The sequence below is a fragment of the Salvia splendens genome, chromosome 22 (genome assembly GCF_004379255.2).
Source record: "Salvia splendens isolate huo1 chromosome 22, SspV2, whole genome shotgun sequence".
NCBI lineage: Eukaryota > Viridiplantae > Streptophyta > Magnoliopsida > Lamiales > Lamiaceae > Salvia > Salvia splendens.
This window is the reverse complement of record NC_056053.1, coordinates 10,314,146-10,335,430: the sequence shown is the minus strand read 5'-3', so window position 1 is coordinate 10,335,430 and position 21,285 is coordinate 10,314,146. Positions and strand designations below refer to the sequence as shown.

The window sequence follows — 21,285 nt, the reverse complement described above, 5'->3', positions numbered from 1 at the left end:
ACATAGTGATTAAGTTGATTAAGGAGGATGTTAGGCCATCTTTTCATAACTACTTTTATATCCAAAAGTTTTGAACCTTTACAAAAAAAATTCTCTTTCCCTTTGGAGCCAATTTTTAGCCTGTAAGCCTTTGCGCATTGTCACGACCGCCCTTTAGGGTTAATAAATACGGGCGATCGTGATTAAAAGAACTTAATAAACAGACGAAGAAAACTAGGGTTTCAATAAAGAGTTTGACCAATAATTAATATTTAAAAAAACGACCAACGGTTTGACATTATCCAAAAGATATCAAGTTTTCAAATATCCAATTAATTAGGTTTAAAGCTAAATAAACGATGAGTAAAAACAATGTCTCAGCGGAAGCGTTCAAGAGAAAGAGTGGCGTCATGTGTGGAGACACAACGACACTCGTAGTTCAAAGATAACCAAATAATACTTCAATTTTAATTGCTCAACACCACCAAATGCTCGTCGCCGCTCAACCTGCACATAAGGAAAACACATGCAGGGCTGAGTACTATAAATATGCTCAGTGGACTTATGCCGAAAACAAGTTATCAAAATAATAATTATCATGCCATCCATAAGTAACCATCGGGGTTTAGCTTTAGAAAGGCCCGAGGCACTCAAAATCATTCCCATTGTAAAAAGTTGACTGATCAGTCATTTTCCCATAGACGTTAACCATATCTGCACATACATGACATGGAATTTGGCCACAAAACAAGACACTAGACCGGCCAACCCATACGCTAGCACACGGTCTACCATAGGTGTACACTAATCCAAGTAAGGTTTGCTGCCCTACGAGGACCCGAATTCGATATAAATAATAATGGCAAAAGCCACATCAGATAGGCACGTTAAAATCAAATCATGATAAACACAGTTTCACTCCCATAGTTAAAATATTTAGGACATTGTCCTTATTTAAAAGAAATCCCACCTCGACTGCTTAATTCACAAGTATTTTCTTCCCATTAGTATCACGTCTCGCTTGCGAGGAATCACCTTTAGCATTTAAATAATACATAAATCAACACCACAAAACAAGCCAATAAATAAAATGCATGCATCCTAAGGCTTCGATTATTTTCTCGATCAAGATTACAAATTCCTCCCAATTATAAGCTTAGGTAATTCGATTAATTCCGGCGCTCACGCCCCAACAAGGAGCAAAGAGATAACTCGACCCACAAGGATTTAATTAACTCCATTCCAACCTCAAAGTAATTATTTTAAAACAGTTCAACTCCAAAGAAAACTGCCCAAAGAGTAAACACCAAAATAGTCCACGACCACAAGACAAGACGAAACAAAACTCCCAAACCCAAAACAAATAAAAGAGTTGGTCCAGGAAACAAAAGGAACATGACTCCCATTTTTAAAACACGTACACACCCAATTCCACTTTTCCATTTTTGATCTCCCATTTCACCACCTACACGTACCCACTGCCACTCCACTTTGAATAGCACACTCCAAAATTTAAATGAAACAAATAAGAATCCAGAACTTCCCTTCTCTAAAACTGTCGACTCCCTCTCTCTATCTCTATCTCTACTGGAAATTCCTAAATCTCTTATCTCTCTTATAGAACTCATTTTAAATCAAGCAACCTAGGGACAAATTCAATTGGGGAGCCGTCAAGCCGGATATGCTTCGCTGACCTGAACGCGTTGCTTCCCGGTCCTCCTCCGTCAGGTTCAACCCCCACCGTCGCCATTTTTTGAAAAATTGGTGAGTTTTTAAATTAAAAGTCTTTCTTCTGAATTTGATTCCCGATTTAGAGTCATTTTGGATTGGTTTCAATTTTATTGTATATGTAGGATGTAAAAGTGTTGAGTATTTCCACCCCATGTGGAAGCCACCATCTTTACCATAAAAGATTGGTGAAGATTGTTGCAATAAATGCAACAAGATGGATATGGCATTATTCACACTATATAAGTCCACACATGGTATCCTCCTTCAACAATTGCGGCTATAGGGACGGCTGTAGTGGCGGTTGTAGGAAAAGAAAAATGCAGCACAATTGCTCTATAAATAGAGCTCACTTCCATCGGTGAAGGCAGTGCAAGAACAGAAAATCACATCAGCTAGTGAGAGGTGAAGGCAGTGCAAGAACAGAAAATCACATCAGCTAGTGAGAGAGAGTAAGAGAGAGTTTCGGTGAGTACATTTTGAGTGAAGAAAAAGTGAGGAAAAATTCCTATCTCCCTTAAAATTATAGCTCACTCCTCTTGTGTGTATTCCAAGTTATTCAACTTGAGATTTGTGTTTCCCCTATAGAGTGCAGGGAGATTCGTAAGCCTACTATATTCATAGTGGAAGATTTAGACTTCGGTCTAGTGGTTTTTTCCCGATTTGGGTTTCCACGTAAAATTCTCGTCTCACACTTTTATTCTGCACCAAATTTGTTTTCTTGGTTTGGTCCCATTATTTAATCCAACAAGAGGGAAAAGAATTATCCTGGTTCCCTGTGCAAGTATCAATTTATTTTTGATACTCTGTGATAATTATCACCACTTTTCCCAACAAGTGGTATCAGAGCCATCGTGGTTCTGAGGCAGATTAAAAATAGAGGAATCGTCTTCGCTTGGTGGCATGTTCAAATTGAGCGGATCGAATTACTCAATTTGGAAGCCAAGCATGTTGGATCTCATCGACTGTAAGGATCTCTATTTGCCCTTACATGGAGATGATGCCAAACCAAAAGATATGAGTTGAATGGTTCATCATGCATAGAAAGACCGTTGGTTACATCCGACGCTTCATTGAACACAATATCTTCCATCATTTCGCCAATGAGGAAAAGGCTGATGTTCTATGGAAGAAAATAGAACCTATGTTCGAGAGGAAAAATGCCTTGAACAAAGCATCCATCATCAGGAAAATCGTTCGATTGCGATATGTGGAGAGTGCCAACATGACAAACCACCTCAATGCATATAAGGGTCTTATCAACCAATCTATCAACATGAAGATTTTTCTTGATGATGAAGTGATAGCTTTATTGCTACTCAATTCGTTGCTGGATAGTTGGGACACTCTTGTTCCAGGGGGAGCACTGACCTTGCAGATGGTTAAAGATTGTCTTCTTAACGAAGAATCCAGAAGAAGGGAGCAAGATCATTCTTCTGAGACAAAAGCGATGGTTGCTGAAAATAGTGATCGAGGGAGAAATAAAAATAGAAACTCTCAAAACACGAGAGACAAATCCAGGGGGAAGTCTAAACACAAAAAAGACTTCAAATGCCATTACTGCGGTGGTCCAATCCACTACGAGAGAGACTGTAGAAAGAATAAAAGAGATCAAACGTGGGGAAATAATGAAAATGCTGAGAAGGACACAACGGCAATTGCAACTGATGGCGATGTCGTAGTTTGTGATGGCGCTTGTGTGAGTTCGTCATGCCAACAAACAAACTAGATTGTTGATTCGGGTACATCATATTACATCACACCATATCTTGATATGTTTGCATCCTACACCGGTGGCAGCTTTGGCAAAGTCAGAATGGCCAATCACGGTGTGATAGAAGTTGCTGGTATAGGAGACATTCATCTACCTACTGACACGAGGTGTAAGCTCATCTTAAGAGATGTTCGACATGTTCCTGATATCAGACTCAGCATTATTTCCACCGGCAAGCTCGACGACGATGGTTACATCAACCATTTCGGCGAAGGAAAATGGAAGCTGATAAAAGGCTCCCTCATTGCAGCAAAAAGGTAGAAAGCAAAATTCGCTCTACTTGATGCATGCAACGCTGTCCAATGGAGAGGTAAATGCAGTCGTAAAAAATTCCTCCATTGAGATATGGCATAAGAAGCATTGGACATCTGTGCCAAAAAGGTCTGGAGATCTTGGCTAGAAGATGCCTCATCCCTGAGGTAAAAGGAATGCATTTGGAAACTTGTGTTGATTGTTTGGCTGGAAAACAACACAGAGTCGCCTTCAAAAGCTTCTCTCCCTCGAGAAGAACACAACCTCTTGATTTGGTGCACACAGATTTGTGCTACATGAAAGACTGAACTCTTGGTGATGCATTATATTTCGTCACTTTCATTAACGATTTTTCGAGAAAAGTCGGGTGTTTTGCTCTGAAAACCAAAGATCAAACCTTGGAGGTCTTTAAGCATTTTTAAGCAAAAGTTGAGAGACAGACGGGAAGGAAGCTGAAGTGTGTTCGTGCAGACAACGACGGCGAGTACCAAGGCCCATTTGAGCTGCACTGCAAGAACCATGGTATCAAGCTTGAGAAAAGTGTCCCAAAGACTCCTCAACACAATGGAATGGAGTGGCAGAAAGGATGAACAGAACGATTTGTGAAAGAATCAAATGCATGCTGTGACATTCCAAACTGCCCAAATCCTTTTGGGGTGAAGCCATGAGGACTGCAGTTGACTTGATCAACCTTTCTCCATCAACTCCTCTGGGCGGTGACGTTCCAGACAGAGTTTGGTCCTGAAAAAACGTGTCTTACAAACACTTGAGAGTGTTTGGCTGCAGGGCGTTCGTGCACATTCCAAAAGATGAGAGATCCAAGCTTGATGAAAAAACCAAACCATGTATCTTCTTGGGATATGCTCATGAAGAGTTTGGTTACAGATTATGGGACCCGGTTAACAGGAAGGTCATCAGAAGCAGGGATGTCGTATTCCTTGAAGATCAAGTTCCTGATGATGCGAAAGAAAAGCCTGAATCTAATTCAGAAGTTCCTGTAAACTTAGATCCAGTTCCTTCACCGACAGTTCAGGATTACGGGGGAGATATCCAACCGGAGCAAGGCGATCCGATTGATGATGGAGCAGGGGACGACGACACTCGACCTGCGAAAGATGAAGTCCCTCCAGTCAGAAGGTCGGTCAGAGAGAGACTACCTTCTACCAGATATAGCCCACATGAGTATGTAATGCTCACTGATGGAGGAGAGCCACAGGGTTTTGCTGAAGCCATGGCGCATGACCAAAAGGAGAAGTGGTTAGAGGCCATGAAGGAGGAGATGAACTCCTTACATCAAAATTATACCTATGACTTGGTGCAATTGCCAGCCGGCAAGAGACCACTGAAAAATAAGTTGGTCTAGAGATTGAAGGCTGAGGAGCACAACTCACAATCAAGGTACAAGGCCAGAATGGTTGTGAAAGGTTTCAGTCAGAGAAAGGGTGTTGATTTTGAAGAGTTTTTCTCACCAGTGGTGAAGATGTCTTCCACCAGAGTCGTGCTCGCGATTGCTGCCAGCTCAGACCTAGAGATCGAGCAACTTGATGTGAAGACGGCGTTTCTGCATGGAGATTTAGATAAAGAAATCTACATGGTCCAACCTGAAGGGTTCAAAGTCAAAGGGAAAGAGAACCTTGTGTGCAGGTTGAGGAAGAGCTTGTACGGCCTAAAACAAGCTCCCAGACTATAGTACATGAAGTTTGAGCCATTCATGTCGACCCATGGCTACAACAGGACCACCTCAGATCACTGTGTTTTCTTCAAGAAGTTCGTAGGGGGTGAGTTTATCATACTATTAGTCTACGTTGACGACATGCTGATTGTAGGCCATGATGCCAGCAAGATTGATGAGCTAAAGAAAGAGCTAAGCGAGTCTTTTGCGATGAAAGACTTGGGCGCGACCAAGCAGATCCTTAGAATGAAGATCTCTAGGGATAGGAAGAGCAAGAAGCTCTGGTTATCTCAAGAACAATACGTTGAGAAAGTTCTAGAAAGATTTAGTATGAGCAAGTCGAAGCCAGTCACCACTCCACTTGCGTGTCATATAAAGCTCAGCTCTGCGCAATGCCCGACAAGTGAGACAAAAAAGAAAGAGCTGCGAAAGGTGCCATATGCTTCTGCGGTGGGCAGTCTAATGTATGCTATGATATGCACCAGACCAGACATTGCTCATGCAGTTGGTGTGGTTAGTAGATTTCTCTCTAATCCGGGAAAAGAACATTGGACTGCAGTGAAATGTATATTTCGGTACCTGCGAGGTACTTCTAAACTTTGTCTAATGTTTGGCGACAACCATATTCTACTAGATGGATATACGGATACAGACATGGCTGGTGACGTAGATTCTAGGAAGTCCACGTCCGGATTCCTGATGAGACTTGCAAGGGGAGCTATCTCGTGGCAAACAAAACTTCAAAAATGCGTGGCATTATCCACAACAGAGGCAGAGTACATCGCTATGATAGAAGCTTGTAAAGACCTATTGTGGTTGAAGAAGTTTATGCAAGAATTGGACTTGAAGCAAGAGAAGTATGTGCCTTACTGCGACAGTCAAAGCGTAATTCACTTGAGTAAGAATTCGAGTTTTCACTCAAGAACGAAGCATATTGATGTGAGGTATCATTGGATACGAGAAGCACTTGACGTAAAGCTTTTGCAGCTGGAGAAGGTGCACACCGATAAAAACGGTGCCGATATACTTACCAAATCCTTACCCCGAGATAATCTTGAGATCTGCAGGCAAGAAGCAGGTCTCGTTGAATCCCCACATGAGGTGGAGGGGGACAATTGTTGAGTATTTACACCCCATGTGGAAGCCACCATCTTTGACCATAAAAGATTGGTGAAGATTGTTGCAATAAATGCAACAAGATGGATTCACACTACATAAGTCCACACATGGTATCCTCCTTCAACAATTGCGACTATAGGGAAGCTGTAGTGGCGGTTGTAGGAGAAGAAAAATGCAGCACAATTGCTCTATAAATAGAGCTTACTTCCATCGGTGAAGGCAGTGCAAGAGCTGAGAATCACATCAGCCAGTGAGAGAGAGCAAGAGAGAGTTTCAGTGAGTACATTTTGAGAGAAGAAAAAGTGAGGAAAAATTCCTATCTCCCTTAAAATTATAGCTCACTCCTCTTGTGTGTATTCCCATTTATTCAACTTGAGATTTGTGTTTCCCCTATAGAGTGCAGGGAGATTTATAAGCCTACTATATACATAGTGTAAGATTTAGACTTCGGTCTCGTGCTTTTTCCCGATTTGGGTTTCCACGTAAAATTCTCATCTCACACTTTTATTCTGCACCAAAATTGTTTTCTTGGTCTGGTCCCATTATTTAATCCAGCAAGAGGGAAAAGAATTATCATGGTTCCACTGTGCAAGTATCAATTTATTTTTGCTACTCAGTAATAATTATCACCACTTTTCCCAACAAAAAGTGTAGAATTGGTATTGGGTGGGAGAGTGTTTACCTTCAATTTGCAGACAGACTGTGAAAGAATAGATGATGAATCTTTCCCTGATTTTAGTTCTGGGTTTCTGTCAGAGAAAAGTGAATGAGTTGATTTCAAAACATGTAGAATAGAAGGGAAATTCGGCAAGATTACCTTGAGTTCGATTGAGTAGAGGTTGAGAAGAATTGGTCGTGTTCTTGTGAGTTCTTGCAGATTTGCAGAGAAGTGTAAATGGGTGAAATCTGATTTGTGAAATGAGTATTACAGAGAGGAGGTGGCTTGGTTTAGATATGAGAGAGATTCATGGAGTGGGGGAAACGGTTATAATGTGGGAAAAAGAGTGGGATGATTTTTCTTCCCTTTTTTTGAACGCGAGTTTCATTAATTAAATCTGTTTGAATATATTTTTTTATTTGCAGATCACGGAGGAGGAAAATCTCTGCCAAAATCTTTATTTAAAATTTGAACTAAATAATAATTGGTGTCCTAGTCAACGAGGAAAAGATTTAATTAGATTAGTTTGGTTCACGGTCCTTTGTATTTTATTTAAATTGTGCAGCCCACAATTTATTTTTCACCGGACTAGATTTTTGTATTATTTATTTAATTTATCGGATCCAACACGAAATTGATTCCAATAAATATTCCTCACGGAAAGGAATTATTTAAATTCACATTGTGATTTACTTCACAATTTCTAGCTCTCATAACAAATTATCAATTATTCAAAAAAATATTTAATTTCACCACACATTAATTATTCAAAGCAGCCACGTCACATATTCAACAAAATTGACCCAGTCAAAAAAAAATTCCAACTCAAAATTAGGTCACGAAAAGTATCCAATAACAATTTCACTCGACAACTAATCCACGGACTTCGCAACATTAAAAGCATTAAACGCAAGTACTTTAGGGTTCGAAAATTAGTGTTCAAAAAGTGGGGCGTTACATCCTACCAACCTTAACAGAAATTTCGTCCCGAAATTTATTACCCTCAAGTAAAGAGTTCTGGGTACAATTCCATCATCTTGTCCTCATTCTCCCACGTGGCTTCTCCCAAAGTACTTTCACATAAGCAACAAGTTTATTTCTCACATTTTGGATCTTTCGGTCCAAAATATATTGGAGTCTCTCCTCGTAGCTCAAGTCTGGATTCAAGGCAACTTCTTCGTAATGGATCACGTGCTTTGGGTCGAACACGTATTTTCGTAACTACGACACATGAAAAACGTTGTGTACGTTTCCAAGGCTTGGTGGTAGCGTCAATCGATATGCAACGGGGCCCACTCCTTCAATAATTTCGTAGGGCCCAATAAATTGCGGCTTCAATTTGCCCTTGACGCCAAATCATGCTATCCCTTTTAACGGGGATACCTTCAGGAAAACTTTGTCGCCAGCTTGGAATTATTAGTTGGTTCGTCGGACATCCGCGTATGATTTCTGTCTGTCTTGAGCTTCTTTTATCCTTTCACGAATTTGTCGCACACTTCCAACCATCTCTTCAACTGTATCGGGTCCAAGTATTCTTCTCTCGCCAACTTCGTCCCACTAGAGCGGCGATCTAGACTTTCTTCCGTATAATGCCTCATACATCGCCATGTTTATCGTTGCCTGAAAACAGTTGTTGTAGGCGAACTCAATCAGTGGTAGTGCTGCCTCCCAACTTCCTCCTCGGTCAAGTACCACGGCTCTCAGCATATCCTTAAGAGTTTGGATCGTTCTCTCGGATTGTCCATCGATTTACGGGTGAAATGTTGTGTTGAAGTTCAATTGAGTTCAAAGCTCTTTCTGTAGACTTATCCAAAATCTTGAGGTGAATTTTGGTTCATGGTCGGACGTGATAGTCACTGAGACTCCATGCAATCGGACTATCTCACTTATGTAAATTTGAGCTAGCTTCTTGGACCCATAGCTTATGAGAATCGGTATGAAGTGCGCACTCTTGGTAAGTCGGTCTATAATTACCCAAATGGAGGTGTTTCCTCTCAGAGTCCTTGGCAATCCCGTCACGAAATCCATGGCGATGTGCTCCCATTTCCACTCAGGAATCTCTAGTGGTTAACGGTCGTTGATGTAGTGCCTTTACTTGTTGGCAGACTAAACGTCGCTCAACAAATGACGCTATATCCTTCTTCATACCATTCCACCAAAAGGACTTCTTCAGATCTTGATACATTTTCGTACTTCCTGGGTGGACGGTGTAAGGGGTCTCATGTGCCTCATTCATAACTTCATTTTTGAGTTCCTTGTTATTCGGTATGCATAGTCTTCCTTCGTAAGTAAGGGCATTGTCACCTTCTTCACTAAAATTCCCAGATTCGCCGGTTCGCACTTCTACATGAATTTCCTCCAATTTCGCATCCATCCGTTGCGCTTTAATAATTCTCGACCTTAGATCAGGTTAAACAACTAAAGTGGCGATTCGTGCTTCCACTGTTTCGGGTGCCCTCACCACTTCCAAACGCATCTTGCTAAACTCGCGTATCAGACTTTCTTCTTTGGTGAGAAAAGTAGTCAATTGGTAATGGTCCTTTCGGCTCAAAGCATCTGACACTAAATTTGCTTTGCCGGGGTGGTAATTGATGCCACAATCGTAGTCCTTCACCAATTCGAGTCATCTTTGTTGCCGCATATTCAAATCTTTCTGCTCGAAAAAAAAATATTTCAGACTTTTGTGGTCCGTAAAGATCTCACATCGAACTCCGTAGAGATGATGACTCCAAATCTTTAAGGCGTGTGCTACCGCTGCTAACACTAAGTCGTGGGATGGATAGTTCAACTCGTGTGGCCTCAATTGTCAGGATGCGTAGGCAATCACTTTGTTGTTTTGCATCAATACGCAGCCAAGTCCCACCTTTGAAGCGTCCGTGTACACCACATAGTTCACTCCAGGCTCTGGCATGGCTAAAATTGGTGCACTAGTTAGCTTATTCTTCAAAAGTTGAAAACTAGCATCACACTCCGGGGTCCAATTGACTTTTACCCCCTTCTTGAGTTGTTGGGTCATGGGTCTCGCTATCTTGGAGAATCCCTCTATAAACCTTTGGTAGTATCTTGCCAAGCCTAGGAAACTCCGAATCTCATTTGGTGTTGAGGGTGCTTTCCACTGTTGTACCGCCTCAACCTTGGCGGGATCCACTCGAATTCCTTCTGTCGACACAATGTGACCAAGGAAGTTTACTTCCTTAATCCAAAACTCACACTTGCTTAATTTGGCGTACAGTTTCTCACTCCTCAACGTCTCCAAAGTGATTTGCAGGTGTTCCTCGTGTTCCTTTTCATTCTTCGAGTAGTTGAGTACATCTTCTATGAAGACCAAAACGAATTTATCTAAGTAAGGGTGAAATACTCGATTCATCAAATCCATGAATACTGCAGGTGCATTCGTCAATCTAAACGGCATTACCACAAACTCATAGTGACCATACCTTGTGTGAAAATTAGTCTTCGGTATGTCTTCTCTTCGGACCCTCAATTGATGGTATTCGGACCTTAAGTCCATCTTTGAGAACACACCAGCTCCTCGGAGTTGATCGAATAGGTCATCTATCCTCGACAGTGGATACTTGTTCTTGAGGGTCATTTTGTTCAACTCTCTATAGTTGATACACATCCTCATCGACCCATCATTCTTCTTCACCAAAAAGCACAGGCGCGCCCCACGGTGAAACACTGGGTCTAATGAAACCCAAGTCCATAAGCTCTTGAAGTAGTATCTTGAGTTCTTCCAACTCTTTAGGCACCATTCGATATGGGGCCTTAGAAATCGGTCCCGACCGTGGCTCTAGGTCGATCGTGAACTCCAATTGTCGATCTAGCGGTGGGCCAGGCAAACCTTTAGGAAAAAATGTCTGGAAATTCTCTTACCACAACAACATCATCCACTTTCCATTCTTTCTTCTCATCTCCTTGTAGATAGACCAGATAGGCAGGATGCCCTTTTCTCAACATCGTAGTGGCTTGGAGTGCGGAGATGATAGACGTTTTCCGGTTCATCGTGATTCCATGATACACAATTGGTTCCTTTCCAGGGGCTTATAATGATATTTGCCTCTCCTTACAACGAATAGTAGCAAAGTTCGCAGTTAACCAATCCATTCCCAAGATTATATCGATATCCCCCATTGTCATTACTTGTAAGTTGTGCGCGACTAGCTTAAGTTCTCCCATAATAATTTCTACATTCGAGCATGTTCGAGAAATATCTATTACCCCTCCCACTAGTGAGGTCACCATCATCTTAAGTTCAGATTTATTAACAGGCAAACTTAATGTGTCCACACATAGTTCTGATATGAAAGAATGCGATGCGCCCGTATCAAACAATACAACAATAGGTGTATCGAGAATTTTGCCCATACCTTCCAAGTTTCTGTTCTTGTGACTCCCTTGTTCAGTCTTGGGTTGTTTATAACTCGGCGCATATGGGAGGGAAGTCTTGGGTGGTGAGGTTGTTGTTGTCGCGAAGGTTGATCACGATTCACCCTTGGTTCCGCTAGTTGTGCCCTCGGCTGCTGACGGAATCCTTGATTGTTCTGCCTTGACCCTGTCCCCACATTCTTGCTCGGACACACTCTAGAGAAGTGGCCATTTCCTCCACAGTTAAAGCACTTGGTAGTGTTCTGCATTCTACACTCTCCGAAATGCTACTTGGAGCACACATTGCATTGTGGTGGTTTGGGTCGGAAGTCACCCCTCTGGTTAGAGAAATTTTGTCTACCCCCATACTGTGGTCGGTTTTGGGTGGGCTGGTACCTCTTGTTTTCATAGGGAGCCTTATTTTCATCCCACTTTCTCTTCTCTCAAGAATAATGTGGTGGAGGCAGTGACAGTGTAGTGGTTCACATCGCCCTCTCCTTGGGCATAGCTTCATCCACGTCTGGTACGCGGGTCAACGATTTAGCGTATGCAAGTCTCCCAAGGTTGGCCAATGCTATCTTTATCTCATGCCTTAGTCCCAAACGGAATTTCTCAGTCATCTTCTTATCGGTATCCCTTGTTCGGGTGCATGCCGAGCCATGCCGCAAGTGTGCAGTCATATCATGTCACTTACACGTGCCCTTGGGTTAAGTTGTAAAACTCAGCTGCCTTTGCTTTTCGGTAGGTCTTTGGTACGTACTTGTTATATATCTCCTCCTTGAAGTTCTCCCAAGTCATTCTACAAACTAGATCTCGTGGCATGGTCTTTATCTTGGTATCCCACCAGAAGTCGGCTGACCGAGTTAGTTGGTAGGTCACACAAGTCATTCGTTCCTCATCGTTGCACATCAGAACTGTGAAAATGCGCTCTAGTGTGCGTATCCATTTCTCGGCCTTTGCCGGCTCTCCCATTCCATTGAAGACAGGAGGATTTTGCTTTAGCAAAAACTATTCAATATGCCATTCTGGCTTAGGTGGAGGGGTGATGGTGATAGTTCTTGCAAGCGTTTCTCCTTTTGATTGTTTCCCATTTTAGTTGATTTAATTTCGCCACATGCTGGACGATTTCCTCTCATCGACGACCTTTTTTCGTATATCTTAATCTATCAGGGTGCTCGTATTTTCATTCCAATACTATCGTACAACGATGATCTTATACGACGATCTTAAATACTCGGACTCACAACTTTATGTTGTTATCCGTATATCCCTTAATCAACCACTTACATAAATTCTGAGCCGCAAAACATGATCATTTGGTGTACACGGCTTCTCTCAGCTTTCTATTTCTCAAGACCTAATATCTAGGTAGGGCATAACGTTCGATTCTTCAGCCGCTTGCTACAACAACGCGTAGATGCAAAAATATTCGACTCCTCGTGTTGTTGGTGTATCATCTTTTTGTATATGTCTCTTGAAACTTATTCCTCATATGTGTTTGCAGAGATCGAGCCATTATCTTTCTTGAGAGTCTTGTATCAAGAATTTGGAAATCTATTTAACAGTCTTACTTGGATCAGAACGGGTTTCAGCATGAGGAACACTATTGAAATTGCCCTTGATTTAGAATGGCTCCGAAAATGACCCAAGAGGAACAAGAATGAGTCACTACTTTGATTAAAAGGAAACAGTGATGCATCACTTGCAAATTGCGGGTCAATCAAAAGTTTTAAATGCACGAAAAGAATACCATTGTCAAGGAGCTTCATAGAAAGAAATTTATGAGAATCCAAGTAAGTACTGTCAATTAAATTCATTCATTCTAGCTATAAAGGTGGCACTCCGTCGTTTCCCGAAGATAATAGAAGCGTTCTCGAAAACTCTAGATTCTAAGTCGAGATTCTTAGTGTCGTTAGAACAATTAACTGTCCTTGAAGGTCACATCTTCGTAATGTTTTTGGCTCGCCATAGCGGTCATTCTCATTAAAACATGGTAATAACCCTCCTGGCCTTAACGTGTCATAAGTGTTGTCATATTTGTAACACGTCGTCGCATTAACATGTTATGCACGATTGCATTCATTTTATTTGATTGAAGGCACAATTTCTCATCGTTGTAAGGATACATCACATAACATTTCTTCTTATCTTGATCACGCTAGAAACTTCCTTTCGTTTTGTTCTTATCATGCAGGGAAAACAATAGGCAATTATAATAATCCGTCTAGTTCGAAGTTTATGTTTTCGTTTGTCCCATCACTCAGGAAAGTGATATTGCAGTTATCAATTTACAACTATGCTTGAGCACGTTCAGCCTAGCATACTTCTTAGGCACTCTATGTTTTTCAGACATAGTTCATAGTCTCATACTTCAACATATATTTGATCGTTGCTTAATTCAAGCTTCATATGGATTCTACGTTTGCAATAAAGTTCAAAATTCCACATTTCAATTTCATAATGATTCTATACGATACCTCGTACTTCATCAATCATGAATTATCATCACATAAAACGTCATTCATATATTGTGCAGTCAAACATGTTTATCCATATAAACCATTTCGTATTTCATAGCATTTCATCCAGCGTATATTAATAGTTAAAATAGTAACTCAGTCAATCCATCGTCCACAAAATTGCAACTATGCACTCATCATGCTTTGCATTCAAAGTTTTGTAATCATGCAATTTCGACCACATGGGCATAAAAAAAATTACCGCTCAAGTAATCAACCTGTATGTCCTTCAAGTTAAATTCGCAGTTCAAACATGTAATAACAAGTCTCCGCCTCAAGCATGCGATTCATATTCACACCTCAATATCCATCACATTCAACACCTTCATTCACATACTCCCATAGTGTCTCACGTCTCATATGATCACAAACATTTTCCAAAAGCCATAGCTTTTACTTTAATTTTCCAATAGGCCCAAAATTTCCATTTTCACAAGGAACCATTTTTCCATCGAAATTCAAAAATTTCAGTAATTCATTTCAAAAGTCGCCAAAATATTCTTACCTCTTCTTTCGTGGTTGGGAGTGACGAGTTGTGGTGTTGAGTCTATCGGTTCAAGGGTAGACTACAACTCAAAGAGACTCTGATACCAAGCTGTCACGACCGCCCTTTAGGGTTAATAAATACGGGCGATCGTGATTAAAAGAACTTAATAAACAAATGAAGAAAACTAGAGTTTCAATAAAGAGTTTGACCAATAATTAATATTTAAAAAAAGGACCAAGCGTTTGACATTATCCAAAAGATATCAAGTTTTCAAATATCCAAATAATTAGGTTCAAAGCTAAATAAACGATGAGTAAAAACAATGTCTCGGCGGAAGCGTTCAAGAGAAAGAGTGGCGTCATGTGTGGAGACACAACGACACTCGTAGTTCAAAGATAACCAAATAATACTTTAATTTTAATTGCTCAACACCACCTAATGCTCGTCGCCGCTCAACCTGCACATAAGGAAAACACATGTAGGGCTGAGTACTATAAAAATGCTCAGTGGACTTATGCCGAAAACCAGTTATCAAAATAATAATTATCATGCCATCCATAAGTAACCATCGGGGTTTAACTTTAGAAAGGCCCGAGGCACTCAAAATCATTCCCATTGTAAAAAGTCGACTGACCTGTCATTTTCCATAGACGTTAACCATATCTGCACATACATGACATAGAATGTGGCCACAAACCAAGTCAGTAGACCGGCCAACCCATACGCTAGCACACGGTCTACCATAGGTGTACACTAATCCAAGTAAGGTTTGCGGCCCTACGAGGACCCGAAATCGATTTAAATAATAATGGCAAAAGCCACATCAGATAGGCACGTTAAAATCAAATCACGACATGATAAACACAGTTTCACTCCCATCGATAAAATATTTAGGACATTGTCCTTATTTAAAAGAAATCACACCTTGACTGCTTAATTCACAAGTATTTTCTTTCCCTTGGTATCACGTCTCGCTTGCGAGGAATCACCTTTAGCATTTAAATAATACATAAATCCACAGCACAAAACAAGCCAATAAATAAAATGCATGCATCCTAAGACTTCGATTATTTTCTCGATCAATATTACAAATTCCTCCCAATTATAAGCTTAGGTAATTCGATTAATTCCGGCCGCTCACGCCCCAACAAGAATCAAAGAGATAACTCGACCCACAAGAATTTAATTAACTCCATTCCAACCTCAAGTAATTATTTTAAAACAGTCCAGCTCCAAAGAAAACAGCCCAAAGAGTAAACACCAAAATAGTCCATGTCACGACCGCCCATACTAGGGGTACCACAAACGCGGCGATCGTGACCGACATGCATGGATAACGTTTTTAAAAGAAAATCCTAATTAACTTAAAGGAAGAAAGACATTTTAGTTTAAAAAAGTTTAAGGTTAAAATTTTACTATCACTTAGAAAAGGCTTATAATAAATACTTTTAAAAGAAAAAAAACGGAGAAAATAACTTAAAGAAAACCAATTAACTTCTAAAGTAGACCATTTAATTTAATTCACGAGAACACCATTTTCAAAAGATAACGTAATTACTTGGTGAAAACCTAACACAACCATACATGTTCAACCACAGTACGAAAAGATTAAAGTCTTGAGACATAGTTTAAAATATAGCAGCGGAAAATAAGGTTTAAAGAGAGTCAAGGATCACGCCTATGTATGAAGACACAACGCGTCCTAAGGCTAGCTCAACATCCTTCGCAACATCCTGCTCAACCTGCAAAATTTTAAAAGAAATTGCAGGGCTGAGTACTTGTTGTACTCAATGGGCTCATGCCGAAAACATTTTATATAGTTATGTCATCCATACCAGTGATCTCAAGTTTTTATATGAGATTAAGAAATTACCACGAGAACACAAAAACATTTCATAGACTGGCCAGTCAAATAATCTCCCCACTTTCTCAACAATCCATCAATCACAATCATCATTCCCTGTGCGACGAAAGTGTGGCCACACTATTCGCCCACGAGACCGGCCGACTAGCAAGGACGGCTCACGATCCCACCAGTGTACACAGCCTGATAGGGTTTGCGGCCCTACTCAGACCCGAATTCGTTTCACAACACAGCCATATAGCCTAACGGAGTAAACTCAGACGAACTAGGCATCAGGCACACAATCTCAATCAAAACAAACCATGGTATGACATAACAAGTTAAACCACCCTTATAACGCCACATAGTATTTTCGGAAAAATAAAGAGATTTGAAAAGAAAGCCCACCTCGTTCGCTTAACAATTCACAATCCAACTTATGGCAACTCTCGTTCCTCGAGTTCACGAATACACAATCACCCTTGTCAACGACAACACAAGTCAGCCTTCCACAAAAATCATACTACTATGCATGTCCTATCGTTTCTCTCTCATCGTTTTTCTCAATTAACCCAACCCAAAGTTCGTCACAAAGACGGAAAAACACACCGTAATATATTTCAACTTATCACCCGTGATCACATCATTAGGCACGTTCCTTGGACATACATACATCATATAATACTTTTAAACTTGAAAATAAGTGTCATTTTATCAAGGCAGAAAACTGGCAGAACTGCGCGACCGTTTTGTAAAAATCACCATAAATTCACCCGACCTCAAAAGATGCTAAATTTTGGTCACAATACAGAGGACACATTCAAGTTCATCCATGAAAATTTTCACACTGAAATCACGTCATTTAGTCAGTCATATCATATATTGAACTCTCTGGTCGGAACATACAATTTCTGACAGTATTGCGCAGTTCATTTGAAAAGTTCACCATAAATTTATACGATGCCCAAAAAGGCTGAAAATTTAACACAACACAGAAGACACTTCAATTTTTCATATAGTTCAAGAATCACATCGATCGGAGGTCATTTGGTCAGTCAAACAGAAAACGAAACATTCATGACGAGAACTCACGTTTCTGGCAGATTTGCGCAGTCAACTTCAAAAATTTATTAAAAATTCATTTTTCGATAAAACGGCCTGAAATTCACACGAGACACAGAAAACATCTTGAAGTTTACTCAGTAAAAGTTTCGTAGCAAAATTCGTTCGTTTGATGGGTCGAATACAGATCATAAGTCACTGGTCGTGCATCACAGATTTCTGGTTCAAATTCGAAAATAGGGTTTTTAAAACTTCCACAACACAACCACCGATTTTCCATGCTCGAAAACACCAAATCATGCTTACACGTTCCTCATACACAATTTGCATACAACTCATATTATTCACCAATTAATTCAGATTCAACTTCACATGAATTCAATAAAAAAAACACATAACTATCAAAGTTCTTATGAAATCACACTTTCCCACCGATTAAATTTTCGATCTATCAATCCTACACCCTCTATATGCATGTAGGATTCAAGAATGAAGTTTCAATGAAGAAGATGAGAAGAAAGACTTAGTTATACCTTCTTGAATCAAGAAAACAAACGGTAGAAACAAACGTTGACACGATTCACCGGAAATTTTTGAAAAATCCACTCCAATTGAAGCAAGAACAATGGTGGAGGAAGTTTTTGGAGAGGATGTGGAGAGGGGGAGGAGAGGCACGAAATTTTATGAGGGAGGTGGGGGCTAGGGTTTAGTTTAGGTGATTATATAGTCCTAGGTTTAATCCCATTAATTAATTAATTGTGGAGGAATAAAATAGAGGCCAATAAAATAAAATCCCACAATTAAAAGGAAGACAAGTATTTTGAAAATTATGGATAGAAATTCAATAAGGAAATTATTTAGTATTTACTTGGAGATAAATAGATTCACAATTTAAGAAATAAAACGATATATATTCCATAAACAAGGGAACAAAATAAATTAAATCTCCAAGTAGGAAATAAAAGGAGGGGGCGAAAATTAGTAGGGTGCACAAGGAAATTATTTAAATCCTCAATTAAATAATAATAGGGTTTAAATTTGGTAATTTCTTTATAGGAAAATACTCCCATAAAATAGGTAACAATTAAATAAATTTCCACAAGGAAATTATTCAACTCTTAATTTAATTGGGGTGAGGGAATAAAATGTGGCAAGATTTAATTGGATTTAATTTGGATAAATATCCCAAAACAATTAATAAAATCCAAGAAAGAGAATATAGTTTCCAATAATTGGAGGGGGCCGAAAATAGCCACTTTATTTGGCTAGAACAAAATGCATGATTTACTTAATTAATCACCCACATTGAATAATATAAATAACACTTTATTCCAAATCACTCATGACAATTTATTCCACATAGTCAACTCAATCAAGTAGGAACAATTAAATTTCATAAATGAAATTTCCAATCGACATATTAAAATAAAATTAATTTTTTTTTATTTTTTTTTTGGGATGTTACATCCTTCCCCTCTTAACAGAAATTTCGTCCCGAAATTTTGATCGTCTCACATAAACAACCCGGGGTATTTTTCTTTCATACTTTCTTCTAACTCCCACGTGGCTTCCTCGGAACCATGGTGTTTCCACCATACTTTCACGGATGCTATTGACTTGTTTCGCAACTATTGCACCTTCCGATCTAAGATTGCCTCTGGCCTTTCCTCGTAGTTCATGTCGGGGGTAAGGATCACCTCCTCTTGATGAATCACATGGTTGGGGTTGAACACGTACTTGCGCAACTGCGACATATGGAACACGTTGTGCACATTCCCAAAACTGGGAGGTAACGCCAAACGGTACGCTACAAGACATACTTCATCGATAATCTCGTACGGCCCTACAAAACGCGGTTTCAGCTTGCCCTTCACTCCAAGTCTCACAACTCCTCTCGTCGGGGATACTTTCAAGAACACTTTGTCACCAACGTCGAATTTGATTTCCGTTCGACGCACGTCAGCATACGACTTCTGCCTATCTTTGGCTTCCTTGATCCTTGCGCGGATATGATGCACAATTTCGGTCATCTCCTTTATAGCGTCGGGTCCTAACATCTTCCTCTCGCTAACTTCATCCCAATAAAGTGGGGATTGACACTTCCTGCCATACAAGACTTCATATGGAGCCATATCGATCGTCGCTTGATAGCTATTGTTGTAGGCGAAATCAACCAACGGTAGAACAGTTTCCCAACTTTCCCCTCGATCTAAGACAACGGCTGGCAACATATCCTCAAGCGTTTGAATCGTCCTCTCTGATTGCCCGTCCGATTGCGGGTGATAAGCAGTGCTGAAGTTTAGTTGTGTGCCCAATTCTCGTTGCAAACTCATCCAAAATATTGATGTGAACTTCGTATCGTGGTCGGACACATTGGTCTTTGGCACTCCATGCAAACGTACAATCTCGCTCACGTAGAGCTTAGCTAACTTGTCCGCGCCATAAGTAATCTTCATCATTAAGAAGTGCACGCTTTTAGTAAGTCGATCAATGATTACCCAAATCGCGGTGTTGCCCTTCTGTGACTTTGGCAAACCCGTCACGAAATCCATAGCTAGATGCTCCCACTTCCATTCGGGAATCTCAAGAGGTTGTAACTTCCCATATGGCCGTTGGTGTAAGGCCTTCACCTGTTGGCATACTAGACATCGTTCCACATATGACGCTACGTCCCCTTTCATTCCATTCCACCAAAACCGTTGCTTCAAATCCCGATACATCTTCGTGCTTCCGGGGTGTGCGGTGTAAGGCGTGTCATGCGCTTCACTCAAAATCTCCTCCTTTAGCGCCTCATCGCTCGGCACACACAAACGTCCATTGAACGTCAAAGCATTATCCGCCTCCTCGCGGTAATGATCAAGCTTTTCGGCTCTCACCTTTGCACGTAACTCCTCCAACTTTCGATCACGTCGTTGGGCTTCTATGAGCTTGGTTCTCAATCTGGCTCATTAGATTAGTTTGGTTCACGGTCCTTTGTATTTTATTTAAATTGTGCAGCCCATAATTTATTTTTCATCGGACTGGATTTTTGTATTATTTATTTAATTTATCGGATCCAACACGGAATTGAGTCCAATAAATATTTCTCACGGAAAGGAATTATTTAAATTCGCATTGTGATTACTTCACAATTTCTAGCTCTCATAATAAATTATCAGTTATTCAAAAAAACATTTAATTTCACCACACATTAATTATTCAAAGCAGCCACGTCACATATTCAACAAAATTGACCCAGTCAAAAAATTCCAACTCAAAATTAGGTCACGAAAAGTATCGAACAACAATTTCACTCGACAATTAATAAACAGACTTCGCAACATTAAAAGCATTAAATGCAAGTAATTTAGGGTTCGAAAAATAGAGTTCAAAAAGTGGGGCGTTACAACTGTAGCTGCAGTGGTCTTCCGGACTCAACAAACCTTTCTGGAATTGAATTAGGGTTTTCTAAACCCTAGGAATTAATTTTGGATATGTTTCAAGATATGAATTAGAATAAGATATGAATATATCTTTAATTGGATTATCTAAAAATTTATTTTTAATTAAATTTTGAATTCATTAAAAACATATCATTATTTTATGGATTTAGATAGATTAAATTCTATCTGAATCCTAGATTAATTCAGATAATACTAATTAATTTTATTCTGTCTTATGGATTTATGTAGGATTTAATTTTATGTAAATAAATCCTAGATAGACTAGATAAATTAATTAATTTTGGATTATATCCTTATTTTATGAATTTGGATAGATTTGATTATATCTATATAAATTTGGGTAATAATTAATTTTATTGTCTTATGGATTTATGTAGATTT

At 39.9% G+C, this 21,285-nt stretch overlaps 1 long non-coding RNA gene across 1 annotated transcript; it reads right to left on the bottom strand.

Moving 5' to 3' along the window:
- Positions 1-225: 225 nt before the first annotated feature.
- LOC121786453 lies at positions 226-18,139 on the bottom strand. The gene is made up of 3 exons (XR_006047186.1): positions 17,995-18,139; positions 16,808-16,880; positions 226-486 (listed from the first exon to the last, which is right to left on the bottom strand). It is a non-coding gene; the product is annotated as an uncharacterized LOC121786453 (long non-coding RNA).
- Positions 18,140-21,285: the final 3,146 nt, after the last annotated feature.